Source organism: Uloborus diversus, chromosome 1 (assembly GCF_026930045.1).
Source record: "Uloborus diversus isolate 005 chromosome 1, Udiv.v.3.1, whole genome shotgun sequence".
NCBI lineage: Eukaryota > Metazoa > Arthropoda > Arachnida > Araneae > Uloboridae > Uloborus > Uloborus diversus.
In genome coordinates, this window is record NC_072731.1 from 148,141,001 (window position 1) to 148,165,824 (window position 24,824).

Here is a 24,824-nt window from a genome sequence, read left to right on the forward strand (position 1 = left end):
TCGAAAAATCAAAGTGTCATAAATAAAAAAATTTTTAAGATAAAAATCTAAAAATTTGGACTTTTGATTACCTCAAAGGGTACAATCGATGAGCCAAATTTCAAAGAAATACAAAAGGGTGAGGGAAAAAATTTCCTTTTCAAAGTGATTCCAATTTTGGATCACTTGACATGGAATGACCCATTAGTAGAAAGTGAAGTTACTCAAGCTCATCCCTCCCGCTTCCTACCTGCAAAATTTTAAAAATATGACGAACTAAATTTCAAGGTGGTTAATTGAAGATCAAAAAGCAGCCCAAGAGTAGAAAAATCGGGAGAAGGGCATCTCTTTCACAGTATTGGATTTATGAAAGGTGAAGATGTTGACACGATAGCGGTTTATGCAGACTAATGCACATATTATTTCAAAACACTAATTATCAAATTTTTGAACACATAAATATATTTTCGTAGATGTTGTTCAACAAAGTTCGAATCTAGCCAAACCTGAAGCGTACTTTTTTCAGGACACTTAACGTGCCCCCCCCCCCCCCGCGCCTGGGAGCAGTATTTCTTCCCTCCATTATAGTCTACTGTATTTTTTCTAAACGTCCTGGGCTCAATAAAGCGCCTGACATGGTTATTCAGAATAAACTTCTACTGATTTCTGGAAAATTCCTTTTCTTTTATTTGACTGAAATTTGTGCTCGTTAACCTTTTTTTTTAGCTGATTTCTTTGTTAATTACAAGCTACGTTAATTCCTATCATTCTTGTTTTAGAAGATGTCTAAAAGAGTAAATGTGGTTCTTAGGCGGGAAAAATAATGGAAAGAGCCTTAGCTGTTTTTAGGATTGACGATATGAGGCTATGCTATAAACTTGGCTAACGATGACGGTGTAATAATGCTTCCTCTTCCTTCTTCCAGCACACACTAAGCATCGTTTACAGTCCTTGGACGTCGCCTTTTTCAAACCTCTGTCCACATATTTCAATCGACCTGTGATGCGTGGATGCGAGAACACCCAATGAAGCCCATTACACAATATAAAATAAGAGAACTGTTAGGTGACTCTTATGGACAAATTGCAAGCGTGGCTAATATTCTGTGAATGGATTCTCTAGAACAGGAGTTTGACCCGTTAGTACAACTGTGTTTAATGACAGCGACTTTGCAGCAACGAGTCAGAAGTTTGTAGTCCAGATGAGACTAACAAAGTAAACATGCTACATGTTCAGTGTCAGCTGTTCAAGATGCACAAGAATTATGTACTGATAAAGTTCCGAGGAATCAGTGGTTAGTTCTCATCAAGTTATGATCGTCGGTTCTATTGATGATTTTGTTAAGCTGGCACACATATTATCTTTGCGTAAAAAATGGAAGGCAGAAAAAGGAAACCTACTTCGGAAAAGGTGCTAACGTCATCGCCACAGAAAAAGGACACGGAGCAGAAAAAGCCCCAAAAGAAGGAGCAAAAAACCGCCCAAAACAACTGTTATTGCAATATTTGCCATAGAGATGAAGTGTAAAGCATGATTTAGTGTATGAAATGCAATAACAGGGTTCATCAACACTGCGCCAAGTTAGCCCAAAACAAAGGAATTCTATTGCAAATTCTGCAAAAAGGCTGTGCAGTTCAAAGGCAAGTTATTATATCATTTACTGTTACTACCAAATTTAGGAAGCGCATGGTTCAATATAAGCGCATATATTCCTAAATTGGACTTTTGCAACTTTGTCAAAAATAATTTTTAAAAAAATAATTGCCATATTTACAGAAAATGTAAGTACCTATGGCGGTTCCTAATTAAATTTGGCTTCAGGTGCCCTATTTGTTATTTTTGTTTTGACACGAGCCTCTTGTTCTTAGGGGATCCAATATAGGCGGTCTTTCCCTAACAGTAATGATAATTTTGAATGAAGGCTTCTCTGAAGCAAGCATCAAATTTTTTTCAGTGTCATCGCTCTAAAGTGGAAGTAAACCTAACCTGAAAGCGAGGTAATGCAGTGATTTGGAGCTGCGTAGCCTTCACAATGTTACCATTTTAGGTTTGCCACAACTATCTCGTAGTATTTTTATCGTTATCATCTATGCCAGTAATAGATGATCAGGGCTAAATAAGGAGAAACAGGATTGCAACACAAGCAACGTGTATGCTGTGAAATGTAAATTAATTAGAGAAAACGTAATATTTAAATAGTTATAATTTAATTAACACACAAATGAATTCCAGAGAGGAACAAAAATAAATTTTTAGTGTCAATCGCTTAAAGTTTAAGGCGTGTTTGCAGATATTTTTTTTTTAGTATGGAGCATTTTTATGAAAAAAATAAAAGTTTCGTGATAGTAACTTCTTACTATTTCCGAAATACATTTACACTAAAAATAATGAAATTAAAAAATTTTGAAAAAAAAAATGACTTCAAAATGCTCTAGAAAGTGAAAAATAATTTTATTCTTTGAACACCATCGATAATACTTTTGAACGTAATTTTTGAAGTTGGCGCAAAAAACTATAGATAAAATCATTTTCATCCATAACTCAACTACAACTATAAATTTAACCAGGCCCAGTTTCTTCATTACCATGTACATTATGCATTGATGACAGCATATCTGAGTAACAATACAAATGTTTCGTTCCTAACTTTTGGATGATTTTCTGAAAAAAATATGAACGAGGCATGGGTTACACTGGATTTTACTTTGTTTTTACGCCACCTTCAAAAATTATAATTAAAAGTATTATCGATTGTGTTCAAAGAATAAAATTTTTTTTCACTTTTTAATGCAATTTTGAAGTCGGTTTCTTTTATTTATTTATTTTTTTTTTCATAATTAAAAATTTTTTTAGGAACTTCTTTAAAATTGAAAATGAAATGTACTGGATCAAAACAAATAATATTTGTGAACATAGTAATGAAAGTCAGAAACACAAAAATGACCAACAGTTAAGTAATTAATCTCAAAGAAACGACACAGTTTCAATTTTATTCTTAGTACGTTCAAATTTAATTTATTTTCTATTATTCACATTTTAAAAATATTAATGCATTTTCTCATTTTAATGTGAAAAAAAAAGCTCTAAAATAAATGTAACTCAAAGCGATGTACTTTAAAAAAGGTATAAAAGTACATTAAGAATTTAAAATTGTGAATTTTGTAAAAAATCTGAGTCTCCTGAACATTAAGAAGCGTACATTAATACAAAAACCTTGCAAAGTTTCAATTCTCTTTTTCATAAACAAAAATTTTCGTTATTTCATTGTAATCATATTAAAAATTTAATAACATTGCTCATTAGAAAAGTCATTAGAACTGGGATTTTTCCCTTTCCCTCTTTCCTAATGTTCACTGTAACAGAACCAATCAGACCAAAATTTTTATAATAACTGAAATTCGTCTGCGTGGTAAACTTATAAAATTTTTAGCGAAGGAACTGTTATGAGTTTTTAAAAATTAAAGTAAAAAACTCATTATCTTGTCATTAGATATAGACATCATAACCTTGTTCTCAGAACACAGCGATAATGACCACTTTGGTAATGACTTTTTTAATGTAAAGCGTATTTTGGGCGAAATTTTATCTCTTTTAACCCCCCCCCCCCCCCTCCCTCTTACCCTCCCTTCTCTCCCACCGTTTGCTAAGTAAATGCCTTATTTTTGCTTATTCAACAAATTTGAGTTCCTTAAATCTATATTTCAGTAATAATGAACTTAGTAATGACACGAAATGAATACTGCGGCTGAAATTTTTGAATAACTTTGTTGAACAGTCTGCTCTGTAGACTGCAAAAAATCCGGAAACGTTTCTTAATAACATGGGGCAACTGCGGTTCATGGAATCTTCAAAAACACTTCTGAGTATTTCGAAATCCTCTTTCTGTAATTTCCAGAAATGTTTTAGAGTATTTCAAAATCGTCTTGCTGTAGTTTTCAAAAACCTTAGAACATATTAAGAAGCTAAATCACTTCTTATTATTTAATAATGTTCGAGAAATAAAATCGAGTTGCAAGTTTGAATGCTAACGCCAGAAATATGCCAATTTTCAATGCATTTTAATTAAATTTGTAAACAAGGGTTACAAAGAAAATCAAACGAAAGAAAACTTACATCGTTTTACCCTCACATTTTCAGGTAAAATGATCACAATAGCACGTTTAAGCGAAGTGATGATTAAACGCATTTTTTGTTGAAAAGAGGAAAATTAAAAGCTGTAGCTATTCTCAGATATTGTAATGTTTGCAATTGAAGTTGTTTTAGAAGCATAGCAAAGTTGAAAATAGCTCAATTTATGGTTATTTTATCTCACCTTAAACCCTAGGCGAGTCAAGTGGTAAAAATGTTGCCTTTACTTAGTAATTTGTTAAACCTCTTGCAAAATGTACTCGTAAATTGTTAAAACAGACGGTCTTAATAAACTCGCTCGAAGTATCGTTACTTCAACTAAATAGTTTCTGATCGATTTTCAGTTATTGATGTTTATTTTTATATTAATTAAACGCAGCGCGAAATATTCACTTACCAGAAACAACATCTGAAACTCTTAAAAGTTATGTCGAACTAATGCCAATAGATGACATAGCTCGTAATAGTAAATTATTTTCATCATAATAAAATAAATTACACTTAAATAGAAAGTAACCCATGCTTAACAACAACATTCCTAATGTTTTGATCTAAAGAGATTAATCAAATTGGCAAGCGCATTTAATTTATGACCGGTTCCCACGAAAGTATCTGACTGATGCATACTATTTGTTGCGAGATTTTTCTCACGAAAGGAACTAAACTTTGGTACTTGCGTGTTTTTCTGGACTTAAGATAAACATGCAACGCTGAAACAATGGTTCTTGAAAGCCACTAAACTTTGTTTAAAGTGTAATCTCGTGAAAAATATGTTAGAGTAGCTAAACGCTGGTATAAAAAATAAAAGAATTTCTGATTGAAGCAGCTAGCTTTACAAGAGTAGTTCCCAAAATGGAAAACGATTGGTGAGAAAAGGACTGCTGTAATAGCATGAGATGAGCTAATTGCACAGCCTGTACTGTATTTCAAGAAGTTTATAAATTCCTGCAAAAGTAAAGCTAAATCGGAAAACTCAATTAACAACTTAATTTTGAGGATTCTTTTTTGTTGTTTACAACTGTGACTGAAAGTTAACTTAACAGTGCTGTTCGTTGCTTGCACAATTCCCCTTACACATCTTAAAATTTCACTTTCATCTTTCAAAGTTCGCAAAATTAAGAAAATAAGAATTAAATAAGCAAACTTTCTACGAGCGCTCACGAATTACATGCGCCTCCAACTCTTTATTATTATTAATATTTTTTTCTTTTATTTATTTATTAATATTTTAGCTTGTGTATACTACATTGTTTTCAATTTCCAAAAGAAAAACAGACCAATTGCTACCTACAATTAATTGCTGTTTTTAACTGTTTGTATTTGATATAATCAAAGAAATTGCCGTCTTGGCCACACTAGAGCCGTTTCCATGAACACTTTTGACCCCGGAAAAAAAAACCTGCTTTTCACCGCATTCCGGTTATTTGCGGAGTAAATGTGGAATTTTTCTCCTCCTGCTTGCTTCTGGAGTGAAAGCGGAGTTTTTACCCAGAATGCATTACGCGAAACAAGTTCGTCTACTCGCTGGGTATAGCCACTGAAGATGCTGGGTAAAAACCGCTTTCTCGGGTAAAATGGGAAACCTCATTTTACATTAAAACGAGGATTTTTTCAATCGGTTTTTTGCGGAGCCGGAGCGGAGATTTACGGGGTCGAAAAGTGTGTTGTGAATGCGGCTACTGTGAAGTCAGCAGTCTCGAAACACACTTTTTGTGACGGGATCCATGATATTAAATTTAAAGAAACAAAAATCCTTTCCAGCTCAATGCATATTTTTTCGAACTTTTGCGGGTTTTTTTCGTCTAATTTGACCGGGGTATCTGTTTCTACCTTGGAACTAAAGAAAATAACTATGATTTAAGTATCTAGTACTAGTTCACCTCATACTACGTGCTTCTTATGTGGAGAAAACAGAGGAACGTTACTGATTATTTTAGCTTCAAAAAATACATTTAATGTAAGTTCATCAACCAGTAAATATTCAAGGTCTGCCCTTCGTTCTCTTCAGCGAGTGCTATGTCACAAACACGATTAGAAAATTACATCAGGGGGAAATTTTATAATAGTCTCTCGCATAAAATCTATTAGCATTTGATTTTTTTTAACAAAATGCGTCTAGAGAGATAAACATAGCTAAGTGCTCTGTCTAGAGAAGATTTCTCGGTACCTGACAAATAACAAATAATTTCTTTTTAACATTCAATATCGAAAAACAAAATCCGCACTTGAAATATTTTAAGTTGTGCTAGTCAAGGACGGCGGGCGCCTCGAACTAAAATTTTTGAACACTTGTATGTTATTCCTCAGACAAAACTTTTTGTTGTGATACGAGGAGGAGGGGGGGAATCACATAAGGAATGTGTGTGCGAAATTTCACAGTTTTTTCCGCCTGCGCTGTTGTAGACCGGTCAAACTTGAACAAGAACATCACGAAATATCTGTAAAATAGTGATTTTCAAACTCTAATTACTCTGGCACTGAGTGCCCCAAGGGTTGAATTTTTGTATAGGTCCCCCAAAGACCCTCCGAGAATATGTGTACAAATATTAACGCCATATACCCAAGTGGGGCTGAGATAGAAGGTGAAAACAGGGTTGGGGGGGGGGGGCGGTGTTGGAGTCGAAGATTTAAAATTCCAAGAATTTTAGTCGATCATTTTCTCTCAAGGTCTGTAACTCTACAACTCTACCAGTGCGGAGTCGGACTGATTTTAAGGTAAAAGAGTCGGAGTTGAAGGCTCTTAAATTCCCGGATTCGGAGCCGGAATCTGTCATTTTTCCTCCAACTCCGCAGCACTAGATGAAAATCACATTTTTGGGGGGAGTTTGAGGAGGAGTGGGTGTGGCACAAAGGACACATTCTTGATGCATAAGGAATGTGGCTGTAAAGTTGCAGTTTGATCTGTTTTTTTCGTTTGGGCCGTAGCCCAATCAAAGAACAAAAACGAGAACAACACGAAAAGCATGAAAAATAGTAATTTTCTCACTTTTGTTACTCCAGCCCCTGATAGTACTCAGGATAAAAGTTTTTCCATTTTTTTTCTCGGCGGGGGTCAGTCATTTTGGGGGGGGGGGGCAACGTCCCCGCATTAGATTTATGTAGTGCATAAATCACTTTTTCTTGCAAAAATTGCGAAAGCGGCGCCAAATTTTGTTAACTTTTCTAACCGTGCCAAGAACCATTTTCAAACTTCCTTTTATTTAAGTACGTCGTTATATGGTTTAAAATTTAGAACAGTCGTGCTTTCACGTTTAGCATATTTATCTTTGATGGTAACGAGCGATTTGCGTGTTTGGCTTCATGAAATATCAAACAGTAATCCCGTTCTATTGCAGCATAGTTGTACAGCTGACTTTGAATGAATCTAAAATTGAAGCTTTTTCAATACATTACAATGAAATAATTTACCTTATTTCATGATGAAAATTTCGGTAATATTTTTTTATTTTATTAACTAACTTATTTAACTTAACTTATTACTCACTACTGTTCTTGGCTACAGTGACTATTTATTTCTTCTCTCCTCAAAACTATCCCTGCCAGGTTTCTGAAATGTTATACCGGAACAACAGAATGTCTCCCCCCCCCCCCCCTACGCCCACTTCGCAGTAATTCAAGAATATACACTTGGTTGGTTTTTAGAGGGGTTTAGTGGTGGTTTTTAAAGCTAATAAATAAATGGTTACTAATTAGGAACCTAAACCAGGAACAATAATAAATTATACAAGCATGTATATTTAAACATTTTATTTGGAACATGTTGATATCTGTAAGTTACAAAGAAAGAGGAAACAGTTGTAATGAATAAAAATTTGACCATGATATTCACATGTACTCTTTATTGGCTACGACTTTTTTAGAAAGTCTTATACGGTTTTAATCTTGTTGTAATGTTGTAAAAAACTTCACTAGCTAATACGATGTAATTGCGATGTACGCATTAAAGTTACAAATGCAAAAATAATTATGCTAAATATATCTTCACAATTAACTATTTTTAGACTTTTTGGTCCGCTATAATCAAATTTATCATTTTCCGGGACATGAAGTAAAACGGCCGGGACGCCGGGATTTTGTCTGAAAACCGGGACTGTCCCGGTCAAACCGGGACGCTTGGCAAGTCTACTCAAAACGGCATATTTATTAATTTTAAGCATCTACAAGGAAAAAAAAGCCTTTTTTTTAGTTTATTAATATTTTTAACAATTATGACACAGAAAAGGGGGATGGAAATTTCCAGAGCTTTGCATCTCTACCGCAAGAATATTTTAATCTGTTTGCTATGATTTTTTTTTTATTATCAGCGCTTAGAATAAGCCTTCCATTCATCGATACATCATCCGTAATAACGTCATAACTGGTCAAAACCAAAACTCTAAAAATGTTTTAGACGCTTTCCAATAAATATCTTCAAGTATATTCTGAAAAAGATAAATTAGATGATTAGAGGACAAACTTTGCCGATCAACGAATTTTCTTTGCCAATTTTGATGAGTAGCGTTTGGTATAAGCAGCAGATGCTGGCACCATTAAAGCCTTATGCAACACATGATAACTTAAAAAACGACATCGGGGAAAAAGGCAAAACGCCGTTTTACAAGCCTCATCATCTTCCCTTGTCATTAATGTCTTGTCGTTTTCGTTATCCCTGTCCTCATTTCCCCCTATAGATGAGTCATCAGATTTAGCCCATTTCCAGCGAAGTGAAAGTCATGAGGGTATGGTGTTACTTAGGGATGCGTGTTTGTTTGATCTGATGGTTTTGGAGGTATACTTCCTGCATGCCCGAATTATTAATATTTTTTCTTGCTTAAACGAATTTTGAAACATTCACCAATAAAAAGAAATAAAAATAAGAGTAATTAATAACAATGGAAATGAGAAAAATAAAATTTAACTTCTAATGTATTGGGCTATAACCAGGGACGTCCCGATGGGAAGTCACGGGAGGTCACTATGATCCCCCAAAAATTTTCTCATTCGGCAAATTTTGTCTGACAATTCGGTAGAATTATCATTCGAGAAAATTTGGAGTTCTGTTCGGCAAAATCATTATCATTCGACAAAATTTGGAGGTTCACTCGGAAATATTGAGAATTTCTGCCCTCTCAAAAATTTGAGTTCAATGCGCCCCTGGGTATAACCTAAAGCTTCTATCAGAAAGTTTTTCTCGGTTTCGCAAAGTAATTTTGAGTTTCATCTTTTACTAAATCCTAAATTGTTTGTATATGGCTTAAAGATTGGATTTTGAATAATTAGTTTTTTTTATTATTCATTTGTTCGGAAATCTTCTTTATCTTTACTAACAATAAAGCTGAAAGTCTCTGTCTGGATCTCTCTCTGTCCGGATCTCTGTTTGTCTGTCAGGATCTCTGACGAGCATAGCGCCTAGACCGTTCTGCCGATTTTCTTGAAATTTGGCACAGAATTAGTTTATAGCATGGGGGTGTGCACCTCGAAGCGATCTTTCAAAAATTCGATTTTCTTATATTTCTATTCCAATTTTAAGAAAATTTTACCGAGCAAATTATCACAACGTGAACGAGTAAATTACCAAATTATCATAACGTGAAACCGTAACATGGGCAAGCAAATAAACATAGCAAATTGGGTAGAAATTCGTCATCCATTATTAATAAATATACAGGCGAACCAAATGACCTTTTAATTTTCATCTACGGGAAAAACCATACGGGTACCACTAGTTATGAATAAAATAACGTCGAAACGTGCAGAAATAAGGTTCAGAATGCCACAAGATTTGTTCGAAAATAAAGATTTTACAATGTGACAGCAAAGGTGATTTTTACACGATTCCTAGGCCTCAGTAATTTATTACTTTTTTCCACTTCACCCCACATCTTAGCGATGCGCCTTAGGTTCAGTAAATTAGTTCTGAGAGTAAGAATGACCATCCAAATTCTTAAAAAGACATTTCCATTGAAATCTCCAAATTTCTTGTCGGGCCGGGAACTTGTCAATGTGACGATATATGTTCACTTTTCTTCCGCGAAGGCACAATAAATTATACTGCGCTGTTTATTCAATGAGTGTCTGCAGAAACATAGTTTGCCATCTCTAGAAAAGCCCAAAGCTTCTGTATGCTGATCTGATTCAGCCACTTTGTATTTTTAAAATTGGAAAGAGATTGGTTTTCGTAAAAAAAAAAAAAAAAATCCATACATAAATAAAAAAATAATAATGAATAAATAAAAAAAAAGAAAGAAAAGAAAGAAAGAAAAAGCTTAATCGATTGATACAAATTACAATCCACCTAATACTTTTAAATTACACCTAGTGAATATTGTTGGGTCCTTGCTAAATAGTAGTACTTCAAAAAGATGAAAAATGTGCTGAAAAGTTCATACTTTTCAAGAAACTATGGTTGCCAGAGAGCAAAAAGTTTAAAACTGCAAAATTGATATGCACTAACAAGCAAAAAGTGAGATTATTTGTGGCACCCCTAAAACTGACTTCTTTTAATTGGGCGACTAACTTTTAACGCCTTTACTAATAGAAATCCTCCTGGATATGGCCTCGAAAATCGGGACAGATGATCACCGTAGGTTCACTCCTTCCAATTCAAAGCTGCATTTAATTTTCATGAAATAACGTGGAAAAAATATAAAACACACCCTATAAGTGAATTCTTCCTTCCTTTAAACACGTGAACTCATCAATTTTATCACTTTTTCAACGATCGTATGTCTTGGACTAAGAAAATTGGAGAGGAAAAAACCCTTTGCAAAGGTGAAGGAGAGCAAGCTGCCCCTCTCCCCCGAAGTCACCTATGGAAGGAATGCACCTTTTTATGGAATAAATATTATAGCTGACAGGTTTTTATGCGACCAAAAAAGGGTTCGTTCGTATTATTTATCATTCAAAAAGCACACATTTTCTATTAAAAGGATGTTTGAAACCAATTTGCATTAAATTTGCACTATTTCTACTGTAATAAATTAAATATTACAAAGAACGGCTCCTCCCTCCCAACTTGAGCGCCGTCGCCGGGTCAACAATTTTCAAATGTTTTTACCGACAAGCTTTCATTCTAATCTTCTATGTACTATATAAATAGAAGTTAATAATAAAGGATATGCATTATACAGTGTAAGATCATTCATTCCATACATGCACCCAAATATCATACTGGAAGAAGGATCAAGAGAAGACCTCAATCCCTGTTCCCATCCTTTTTTTTCGGTTCCTCTCCTTTCTACTCTCTCCTCTTTCGGATATCCCCTATTCGGTTCGATTCTGCAAAGTACCTCGAGCTATAAATTTCAAGAGAGCACTTAGGGGGATATCTACCATCTGTATTTCTCGCAGATTCCCTGCGGAGAGACTAATGCCAAAATCCCACTGCCCCTGAAATGGAATAGTTGAATCCTATTGGAGCAGATCAAAACTGCGTTACCTTGACAACACTGACCGAATGATAACTGTACGTAAACCTGGTAAGATATGAGAGAAAATATGAACATTTCGATAATCAATAGCTATGTTATCCTTTTCGTTTCTTGTAAATATAATATTCTGTCGAGGGTAAATAGTAATGTTTAGAACATATTTAGTTTTACGTCACATCTATTTCAACTTACAGTGTTGGCCAAATTATTAGACTAAAGAGTTTTTTTTTTTTTGTACACTATTTGTACTAAAATACTATTTATTTTACTGTTAAAATACTGTACATACTGTACACTGATTATTACGTTATTTTAGCATAATTTAATGTTTGCAAGTGGCAATACTGTCTGCTTTGTTTATGTTCTTTGTTTATCTACCTACCATGAACATAACCTCAATCAGCTTAAACAGTTCACTAGTTCTTTTTATTGGTGTTTTCTGTTATATCTAAAGTTAGTTTTAGGTAATTAGTGAGTATGTGTATGTTAGTATATATAATAGTGAATAGAAACAATTTTTTACCTCCTTTTTTAAAAAAGTTAAGAAATGGTGTAAACCTTGTGAAAAGTATGCCAAAAAGACTTATAATGCTCATCAAACAAGGGAATGCATACTAAATATTAGATAATTATTTCACTGTTCGTTAATGTATCTATAGTTATGTTATCAATAAAGAATTCGCTTTTAAAACAGTCTTAGTCTAAGAATTTTGCCAACACTGTAAATGTAACTAGGGACCGATTTAAAGGTATTGTGTAGGGATTGCAATACCGGACCGAAAATTCAATACCGGTATTCGGTATTTTTAAAACGGAATACCGGAGTACCGGTATTTGAAATTTCTCAAAAAATTGCTTTAAAGCATACTGTTTCGTTGCCCTGTTTCATGCATTTGTATAAAAAATTTATTATTTATTAAAATGTATTGGGAACAAATATAGAATGAAGGAACAAATGACATAATAAAAAATCAGTTTTTGTAAAAAACATGATGCATCTATTGATTTGTCTATAAGCCTGGAACTCATTTAGTGCTCAACTTTCCTACAGTTGAAAATACTGTTTCTGAATTCACGCAGGTCGGGGGCACTGTTAATAATGCCCGATACATCTCCTCAAGTTGTCTAGAAGTCTTTCACCTTGAAATAATTCTCTCTCTTGCGTATTATTTTTTGAAAAATCCTTTTGTGTGTGTGTGTGTGTATGTGTGTTTTGTATTGTGTTTCGTATTATTATAATTTTTTAAGATTTATAGCTAGTTGTAATTTCTTTCTAAGAGACGATACTTTTCCAGTATCAAAATCATTTTCTCTTGAGCAGGAGAGGATTGTGTTTGACTTTTATTATTATCCTTTTTGGTTTGAAATTTACGATTAACTAGAGTAAATTTGATCCTGTTAGTTTCTCTTATTCGTTTTCGCGTTCTTTTCTAAATTCTTTACAATTATAATTATGTAAATATTTGAAAATATGTATCAAATGATTATGTTTAACCTCTATGCAAATTTTCAAGGCACTATATAATTTCAAAATATTATCGTGCTAAGTACAAAGCGAGACATGACAACAACCAATAACGGTGACAACAAATTAACATTTGTTTTAGTAATAAGAAAAAGGTTTTTGCCAAAATTCAGCACAGTTGAGACAAATATTTAAAGAAAATATCATAAAGTATTACTGCAATTGATGGTTGGAACAAATTATTCATAGAACAAATACATTCGAAATTACACTCAAAATTAACTTTCACAAAAGGGAAGTGAGTGATCAGGGAAATAGAAAAAATAAAAACATGGTGCACAAAAATGCGATTCATCTCACCATCTAGTGATGAAAATCTCATTCTAAAATATTTCCGCCACTTTTGTTTAATGATATTCTATTAGCTCGTGCTTCTGAAGCAAAATTTTTACATCAATAGATTGATTTTGGTTCTGTATCATGTAAAAAAGAATGTAGATTTAAAATATAAGTAGATATTTAAATAAGTAAATTGAAAATTTCTTTAACTGAAACTATTTATTTATTTTTTGCTAATACCGAAAATACCGATATTTTACCTCGGCAAATACCGGTATTACAAAATTGTAAAAATTGCTCGAAATGCCGGCATTTGGTGTACCGGTACTCAGTTGCGTATTGCTTTGAATAGTTCTAGGTGATTCTCCAAAACCATAATATTTTCCAATCAAATTTTTTTTAAATAAAAACACTGAAAAAAAAAATCTAAAAGAATGTATACTTACTCTTTTTTAAGAACTTATCAAAAGAAAAAGAGGGGAAACTCAATTTAACTGTGCTATAGTAATACATAGTACAAAATCCCGTTAAGAACGACTTTTGTCCACTTCGGCTGCACTGTGTGCCGTGAGAAGAAAAGGTGTTTCCTTCCATGGAACAATCCATTTTGCAATATTTTTAATCGTATAATTTATAACATGATTATAACTTGTAATACTAAACTTGAAGTACAAATCCAAGCTTTTCACGTGATTGGTAACGATTTCTTTATTGGTTGACCAAGAGAAAACTCAATGATTTATTGTTATTTTTATTTTAGTACAAGTGGTCGTTTCCAAAATTTTAAAAGTATTTTTTTTTCTGAAAGAGTATGCTTAAAAACATAGGATCTGACCATTTTTAAAGTAATTTATTTAAGTTTAATATTTTTAAAAAAATACTTAAATCGGTGCGCTTTTATTGTTTACGTTTCTGTCGTGTGTCATCACAAATGATGAAATGCCATTTAGTGTTGCCATTCACGGAGAAAAATATTTTAATTCGCATCTTTACTCACGTGTATTGGCAACGATATGGTTGATAGCAAGCATAGAGCGCAATTTTAATTCGTTTCTTGCCATCTATCGGTATAAAAAATAATGGAGGCAAGGCACTTAGTATGCAATCATCGACATAAATACAGTTGCAGTCAGTTGTGATCGAAATCGAAATTCGCTTCTTGATTATCATAACGTGGAAACGTGGTAGAAAGATGCGCCAAATTGCATCATTTGTGACGTCATAAAGACCATGCCTAGTTTTCAAAATCGGACATTTTAAAAAATTAATTAAAAAATAACTGTTGGGAAAATGAAAGTATTTTTTGGGTCCATGTTATTTTTTTTTACTCATTCTAGCAATTTCAGTGACTAAAAGTGGTTCTTTTGACTGAAGGAAACAATCCCATTCAAGAAATTTGAAGAGGTTTTCTCTGATTTTTCTATTCTGCTTTTGTTGCGTGCAAAATTTAGTTGTGATTTTCTTTCTTTTTCGTGTTTTACGGTGTCATCTAAAAAAAAAAACGATTTATTTAACTTTTATTTGTGTTCTGACCGGCGAAAGTAATCTTAATATAAGGTCGATTCCTAGGATCGATTTCTTTTTTAAAATTTTTAATTAAATGTTAGCTCTTGTTGTCATTAAAATTCTTGTTGAATTAAATTAGAAATTTTACGTGGCACAAAAGTAAACAGAAAGTAAGCAAAAGAAGCTATTATACATTTTAGATTTTAAAAAAAACGCCATTTTATTCGTAGGTTTGGCGTCAGAAAATGCGTCTCAACAACAATGGCGATAGTAACACCCCCCTCCACTTAACTCATTCGTAATGACAGGATAGCCATTCTCCAGAGGTCCTCTGCACTTACCGCATTATGTCGTTACTATCTATTGTTCATAATGACGTCATCAAGTCATTTCCTACGATACTGTAAAGCTGTAAAGCAGGTAAATTATAGGGCGAAATAAAGGCAATTTTCATTACGAGCAGAATAAAGAACACATTTTGCACATTTAATTGCCTCATTTTGTACACAAAATTGCGAAAAAAAAATTGCTGAAACTGAATTGATTATTAAATTCAAAAGAAACTTAACTACTATGTTATTAGTTTATCTATAATAATGGTGTGGTTGTGTGTGTGTGTGTGTTTCCTAAGATTTCAGAAACTACCCGGCAGATTTGGCTGACTTACACCATTTGTTCTTTTTGGTACTGGGAAGGTTTATGGATCAGTTCGAAAAAAATCCGATTGATAGTTCCTTTTTTATTCTAATTTAAGTCAAAATTTTTGCATAAATGCCCCAATAAGGGGGTGAAAAAAATACCTGTAAAATTTTTTTTTTCAACTATACAGTACTGCTCATTGCCCTAAGGCGACAATACAATCATTTTCCAAATCTATACTTAGGAGGTAAAAGGCGCATCAAATCCTCAAAACAAAGCTATACAGGAGACGAATTTTAAGTTTTTCTTTTGTGATGATTTGCATTACTGGACTGCCCTTTATAAAATGAAAATTGTTCATCAAAATCTTCGTGCTTCATACCTTTGCCTACAGCATAAAAAGCTAAGTAAAATGCTGCTTAAATCCCATTTTGAAAATAATGAACTAAGTACCCTTTTCCTTCCAGGTTCAAAAATGTTTCCTAGACCATTTTTTGAGGAAAAAAATGGATTTTGTTTTCTTCAATGCGTTAAGATTTGAAACCTATTTCAAGTTTTTAAAATTTGCTACTAAGCAGTGGCGGAGATTCGGAGGGGGGGGGGGACAACGCCTCTCCACTTTTTATGGTTAATTCGTTTTATTTTCCAATTTAGGAACCCAAACTAGACATTATAAATAAAAGTTTATGTATTCCTTGTTTAGATATTAGTAAATCAATTGTTTTACTTAAACAAGCCAAATTTGTTTAATGAAATTATTACTAAGTGTTTGTGACTTCTTAAAATACTTTGGGGTAAATAATGTAAGTCTGTTTGAGGCAGTGAGAAACAAAGGGGACAGTTTCAAGTTTTGAGTAAAACGTGTTTAAAGACACAAGGTTCTAGATAGGCTTCCAATGAAAATTTTCCTAAATCATGCTGTATAGCAGCACCTACCAGGGTTACTAGTACTAACTCTTGTCCTAAGACAGAGGGGAGGTTCACCTACCATTTGTACTGGTTATGAAATTTTTAATTTTGCCTCTTACATCTGTTTGCTTCTAACTCACTCAATTCATGTCTAAGTTTCTTCAGGAAAAGTTATAATGTACGTAATTCATCAAAATCTTAAGAAAACGTGAATAAAGTTGTTAGATTTACATCAATTACCTCTTATCCACTCCCAAAACTAGCCCTATCAAAATTTTGTACTTTTTTTTCTCTATTTTTTTTTTTTTTTTTTTTTTTTTGCTAAAAGACCTCTGGCTTTTAGTTCTCTCCCCCCCCTCCCCCACTTAGAAACCCCAATCGCCGTCTCTGCTACTAAGTTACAATGAATTGATACAACAAACTTATGTGCTGGGAATATAGTATATTCCATACTCGGAGCGAATGCTCTTTTGAGAATTTGCATCGACAAGCCGGCTGTGCTGGATTTATCAATAAACTAAACAAGCTATACGAGTAGCTTAGGGGCCTTGTTGGGGGCCCCCAAATACCAAAAATATGTGTGATTCGTTCCTTTAAAAAAATGAAAAGTACCTGAAGAAATGAATTTCATTTCCAAAAACTTGAAAACCTTGAAAATTTGGAAAAATGTAGGAATAAACTTTGAATTTTAAAATTTCTAACAAATACGAAAGTGTGGGTTTAAAATGGGTCGAATTCACCTTCTTGATACTACATCAAAAATGCACACATCATGGTTCTCGCGTTTTTGTGGCTTAAGCTAAATTTCTGTGACTCACAGGTTTCATATCTTGTCATTTATTCGGTTCAGAATTCTGTATTTTGGAAGTTCTTTTGCTATTGCTTGCTTTTACCTTACTTCGACTGCAAACTGTTAATCTGTTTATCAAGAGAAAAGAATGTTACACTACCTCAAATTCTATCATATTTTGTTTCTGCACTTCCTGTCATTGAAAAAAAAAATGTTGTTTTGAGAAATCTTTAGATATATTTATTTTTCAACTCAAAACAAATATTCTTACAAAGTTAGAACAATTCTGTAAAACTATACAATCAAGTGTCAAAATATCAGAACCTTGAAAGTGCAAATAAAGTGTTAGATCCTTGAAAATAATTCAATATGTCTTTGTAGTTCCTTGAAAAGTGCTTCAATTTTATTTCTTATCAAGTGTATATCATAAATTGTCCGAATGTATAATACGAGCAATAAGGAAAACAAACTTTTAAACAAACAGACTATCACAAAAGCACTAAATACCCATTAAAATAACAGACAAATTATTATGATAAATTGTTCTTTGCAAAATTACATAAAATTGTTTAAACGACATTATAAATATTCCAAAAACATTTTTCACATCATTTCTTAACAAAGATATGGTTCACTGTGCTTTGTTGCAACACGTGTTACCATAACTTATGGTACAATCTATAAAAAGTCGTACATTACATTAAAATAAAAAGCAAATTTTTGACGTATTTTTAATTACGTTCTTGCTATCAAGGTTTTAAATTTTTATTTATAGTCATAAACATTTTTTTTTGCAATGTATAGAAATATAATCCGCGTTATCCGGAGATCCGGGTAAACGAAGGCCGAAAAACCGAGGTTTTAACTGTAACCGTAATCAGGAAAAGAGTAAATGGTGTGAACAAAACAGAAAAATAAACGACACGTTAGATAGTATTCCATCGCCACCAAAGCTATAATTGTTTGTTGTGTTCGACGTAGGCGAACTTCCGACGCGAATTTTGGCAATGAAAATGTCTCAATGAGTACAAACTTTGAATTCAGCACCGTAGTGTGTGCTAATAATAAAAGACTTGAAAGAATCACGTTTCCAGCCACGAGATACGAACACTGGAGAAGCTGCAATCAGATGCGGCAAATAGGGGGTGCGAGAGGGGGCAGTTGCACCCCCAAATGTTTCACAATGTCTATGAATAATAAAAAATGGGAAAATTCAATTTAGATAACTTTAAAAATCATTTGCCTGAATTTTCAGAACAGAAAAAAACTGATGGAGGATAAGTGTTCGCCTTAACTAAAGAAGTAATCTCTTCATATGGGTTAAATATTTCAAAATTGAGTAATCTATGTTATGATGGTGCATCTTGTATGAGATGCCCGTACAGTGTAGAGACTGCGCAATTTTTACGCGTAAATTCCATGTCATTTTACATAAATTTTTATGCTCATATTATAACTTAATGTTTAGCTGGTAAGTGTTCATTGATGCCGTGTACTAAAAACACATTTTAGCAACTCGGTGTATCATATGATTTCACGGAAATTTTTTGTAAAGATATGCTATTTTTGAAAAACATCCCCACATCAAAAAATACTTTCACATCAATAAATGCATCTTGAGGCTCTTTACTTGACAATCTCTGAGTGACACAAGATGGTCTTCAAGAGTTTAATCTATAAAAGATCTCTGGAAGAATTACTGGAAAGCGACCTTTTCATTGATAAAAAATTTGATGTCATTTTGTATATATGTATGCATTTTTGTTTGAATTTTTTGTTTACTTTGTTTATACTGCGGAGCGTTTTTTTGCTAAATGCTACATGTCATAAAAATTTTAATTCGCTAATCTTAATTCTTGGATCGACAATTGAAACTCTTAGTAATTTTCGCATTAATGCATACTTGAACCAGGTGTGGAACTTTGTGACAGAACTTTCCATAACTCATAACTGTTTTTACTGTATGCCAATGTAGAAGAGGTGACAAAACCCAGATGAAGTTTTGGTCAAAATATTAAAGCAATATTTTCAATAAACTGATCAATTCAGTTTCTCAAGAAATTGAGACAGGATTTAATGAGATATATTTATTATTGGTCTTAAGTTCAATATTATGTAGGTCGGTTATAGAAAGCGAAAAAGAAAATATTACACATGTAAGTAATAGCATGAGGGAAGAGGAATTGTTTTGTGAATTCTGAATTGTGACTATACTTGCTAATGACACAAAATAAATACTAGCCCATTTAAAAAGCTTTCTTGGTTATTTTAAAGAGAGGAATCTAAAAGAAATGTGCTTTTTGACATAACTTTCTTGCTTCCATTGTTTTTTGACTGTTTCAATCAGGTCAGTCATTTGAAAGATGACTTTCGCGATTAAATGGAAAAACCAACGTAAATAAAGCACAAATTTACACGAAAATACAGCATATAGTTATTTCAAGGCTACAATAATGGAGACTCTTCATCGGTGTAAAAAAAAACTCCGCACACAACCAGAAAGCTGTAGGAGAACTGAACGTCAACCAATTTTGACTATTGTGTCTCAGGAGGATAGAGAATTGTCTTCGAAGCGCAATGAGGCAAAGCAAGACCTTCCTCTTTAGCTATACTGGCAATAAATTAAGTCATTGGATATTGATTAACTATAGTTACAAAATTTTCTGTTCTTCCTGACTCCAAAAATAGCAGATTAACACTTTACTAAAAAATAAAAACTAGTACCGAGATATTTTGTGAGATAACTTATAACAAAATTAATTTAAAGCTTCGGACGCAAAAATTTTAATTGTTCTTTACAAACCTAATTATTCTTAACATTAAAGCCATTTAATTATCAGTTCTTGTTAACCAATATGTATTTTATACCGTACTGAGGAAATTCATGTTCAAGAAACTCGACCCCCCAAACGAAATGCTGAAATGCCGCCCCTGGCTGCAATCAATCACAGTGGCGTAGCGAGAAAAATAATTCGGAAGGGATAGAGTTGAAATCCTTTCCTATAGTTTAAAAAAAAAAAAATCTGAGTTTCGAACGGGGATATATCCCCAAGACTGAGGAATATCCCTCTCTGGATATGCCACTGATCGATCAGAAAGAACTGTTCGTATCCGGTCATCCCTTCCGGATGATTCCGGGAGTAAAGCCAAGCCGAGCCTTGTGACAATTACCACGTGAATCATTATACTAAATTGAGCTATAATATAGCAGGCAGTTACTTCTCGGCGCCATTTTGGATCTCGGAATGAATCGTAGATACCAAATTGGAGAAGAGCGCACACATACTCAATTTATTGAAATTTATTCAAGTAAAGGAATTAATCGTACTTTTTACACAGGGAAATATCTAGGATTATTTTCAATGCCCAAAAATATTCCTTAGTATTTTTAGACAGTGGAGACATCCGGGGCGATTCACTTTTGCGAAACCCTCATTTTTTACCCGACTGCACGTGCGCGACGCAAAGGAATGTAATGTGTTTATGAGTCTATGTATGTATGTTTGATCCTATGTGGCGTTCTAGTTTCTAAACCCCTTGGCCAATTTTGATAACTTTTACGTCAATCGATTTGTCTTAACCTTGGGAGTGTCACTAAACACATGACAGTAATCAAAATTCACCATACCAACAACCAGTTATCATAATGTCAGTTTGGGATCGTGTCGTAAGCTACCTGCGTGCGACAAATGCAGTGAGCGTTTTCACTGCCTGAATGTTTTGTTTACTTAAGTTGGATTAATATAAATCATATAAACAGTTTCGAACGTGAAAACTGGGATATGATGAATTAATCAGATATTTTTGCGAGGCTAAACCGAGAACGATAAGCGTTTAGCATTTTATAACCAAAAGAGAAAAAGAAATCATCAGAGCCCAACGAAACCATCGTTAACTTTCAAAAACAAATTTTATGCAAGGCATTCACTTTAATTTCAAACATTTCAAATTTGTAATGCACAGGGGCGTGCACAGAAATTTTGGGGCCCATTACAAATGACTTTTACTTCCCCCCCCCCCTTCCATATTCTTTACACCTACGTTCCTACATCTGTTTCAGCCCCCCCCCCCCATTAAAAATAATATAGGGCCCCCTTCAGACTCGAGGCTCCTGGTAATGCATAATTTTAGCCTGTAAGAAAATAACATTAAATACCGCGACCTGATGTGCATTAATGCATCAACCATTAACATAGAGACAAAACAAATTATTGGTTGAACAATGCGACTTGAAGCTTCTATAATTACAGAATAATTTGTTTTTAATGATTTTCTCAAGGTAATGGTAGAGTTTAATGGTTAGGCAGCAGCAGTTCTGATTCGTGTGCCATCTATGTTCTGATTGAGGCTATACTTTCGTGCTTCATAAAAAATGAAACTTTTGTAGTTTTCCTAAAATGTTGATCACATTTCTACAACAAAAAGACAAAAGATCTAGCTATTCACTGCAACTTTGATCGACAATGTATTTATCTGCCTCATTCTTATTTTAATTGTCATTGAATCTGGTACTGACATGAAACTGAAAAACAAACTTCTAAAGTGTTGAATAATTATCCAAAATTAAGAAATGTTGATTATGAAAACCGTTTAAAATGTATTATTAACAGCAAAAAAGAAACTTTTGTAGTTTTCCTAAAATTTAGTTCAATTCTCTAGAACAAAAAGACAGCTGTTCACTAAGTGTGATCAAAAATGCTCCATTTTTAGTTGCCTCGTTCATATTTTAAGTGTTATTGAATCTGGTATTGATATGAAACTGAAAAACAAACTCCATTAGTGTAGAATAGTTATCCAAAATTAAGAAATGTTAATCATGAAAACCATTTAAAATGTATTGAAGCAGCGCACCAGAAATTGCCAGCCTAGCTGGCACTCGACAACAACAACAACAGTATATAAAATTTATTATTAACTCAGTGTAAAACTATTCTGATATAAAAGGTAATTTTGAGCCACGTTAGAAATGTGTTGAGAATAACTTATTTTTTGTAAACATAGTGAATCTTTGAACCGGAAAAATGAACTTTTTAATGTTTATAAAAACTTTTCATTTTTATTTCATAAAACCACAAGATTTCAAATTTTTAAAATTTTGCGTAGACTATTGCTGCTATTTGGAACGAGAGATTTTAACTCCTTCAAATCAGCAATCAAGAGTAGCTTCAGAGTCTAAGAGTAACTTCAGAATATACATTTACTATACCGACAGCCCGGTAATGACATCCAGAAATTCGTTTTTGTTATGGACTCGTCAGTCTGGAATGGTCAATAATTGAGCTGGAGGCAGATGTCATCTCATTTGGACCTGAGAGTGCCAACAAACTGGTAGCTGAAGTAAATTTAGCACGCTCCAGTTAGAGTCCGCAGTAATACTGCGGTTCAACTCGTCGATTGAAGGCAAATCATGGGTATTGCCTTCAATCCCTTTAAAAAAATCATAATCCTTCCTTTTGGCTTCGCCGTAGTCGGGTAAAAATTAAATGTGAATTGCAAAGATTTCAAAAAGTTAGCATTTTATGCTTTCTAAAAATATAAAACTTTTTTTTTTTTTTTTTTTTTTGCAAAAATAATTTTTTTTTTCAAAAAAAAAAAAAAAAAACCATAAGAAAAACTTTTTTTTTCCCCCTCCTTTAATTTTTCGGAAGTTTAGCATCCATATGGATAACTAATCAGCCAAAACGCCTTGATATTTCAATAATAAACAAATGGAATGATTTTTATTTTAGCTCTATTATTATTATTTTTTAAAAATTATTATAATAATAATAATAATAATAATAATTATTATTATTATTATTTGTAAATTTATAATTAGGGTGATTCAAAAAAACTTTTTTCAGCTAGAATCCATCAGGACACCCCCTATTTTTTTAGACTTACTAATAGTATCATGCTGTAAAAGTTTTAGCTTCTTAAATTTTAAGACGATGCTCAATGACCCATTAATTTAACATTAGCTGTAGCATAGAAAATGCCACATATTTAGAAACATTTAATTTTCCCAGCTTTTTTTTACTAAATAATTATTTTATTGCAATGTATATGCATATTACTAGTGTATATGATAATGTGCAGCATTGTTTCTTCAGTTCAATGTATTTTGTTAACCCATCTCCGATGAAGTTTGAGGGGGGGGGGGTCGAGCACCCTCTTTCAGTTGAAATAGGAAACTAAAATTCTTCCAGTATATTACTATCCAAGTATAAAAATATCGAGGGGTGTCCTGTTGTCTAGGAGAAACCTTTTTTTTACATGTATTTTTGAACCACGGTACAGTTCATATTGATTTAAAATAAATAATACAAAGAAAGTTTTGTGCAAAAGTTAGTTTAATAGCTAAACTATTTTTTAAGTTAAATTAATAACGTTTTGAAGACTCTTATAGCTTAAAATGTGTCCCCATTGCATTTTCTAAATATAACTAATGCGTATCTTGTAATAAAATGATCACTCTAGCCTAGTTTTAGAATGATTAAGAGAGATCAAAACGATTAGTTGATGGGTTGTATGATATTCAATAAATAATAATAATTATAATGAAAAAATAAATAAAAGTAAAATAATAAATCGAAAATTTAAGAAAAAAAAGGAGGGGGGGGGGTGATTGAGGAAGCAAATAAAAAGCATGTGTCACTTCATTAAATTTTGAAAGGCAAACAAATAGCTGGAAATGAGTGCGGAGACTATTCAAAACGTGTTTTTCTAAGAGCCTTTTTTTTTTCTTTTTAATGTTCTTTTTTGTTTTTCTTTGTGAAATGTATGAGTGGTCCTTAACACGAAGTTAAATATTATTTTAAGAGCTGCGTCAATAAGAATCAAAATCCTAAAAGGGTTCGTAATATAATTTCAATGAGTTTTGAATTCAGTAATTTGTACGAAAATATTGAAAAATGTATTTAGCCTTAGAAAAGTAATTAGGAGAGAAAATGAATAATGAAGAAGTTTAAAATTAATCCTTAAGAAGTTTAAAATATCGAGAGAAATCTGAAAAGACGTTTTCAAAATTCCATTTTGAGCATACATTTTCACCTGCTGTAAATTAAATTCAAGTTTTTCCACCGGGAAAGGCTTTCAGTCAAGTGATTTGCTAATTGTGAAGGTAGGATGAAAGTTTTTGCGAAACTTTTAAGGGAATTATCAATTTTGAGTTAATTAGTCTGTTTAAGGAAGACTTTGTGCAATTCTGAAATTCCGTAAGGGACGAAGTTTTTGTATTGTAAAACCATTTGAAACTTGATTTAATCTTTGCGAAAACGACTTTAGCGATAATTGTCACAAAGGATATTCAATCTAAAGACTTTTTCGAGTTTTTTTTTTTTTTAATGAAAATCTTATTATTATATCTTTAATCAGTAGCGTACCTATGGGGATCCGCTACTGATAAAAAAAAATGGGGGGGGGGGCAATTGACAAATTGATTCAACAAATTAGAAGACAATATTGTGACCTTAATATTCTTATTTTCTATTTTTGAACTGCTTCAATGATGCCCTATTTTCCTTCGCAGTAGATGTTATGTATGTATAATGTGTGCATATACTCGAATTGTATCATTCGGTAAAATTGGGATTTCATTTCTCATATTCAGAATTCCCCCCTTCCCAAAGATTTTAGTTCTCCCCCCACCATTTCACATAAATTCAATAAAACCAATAAT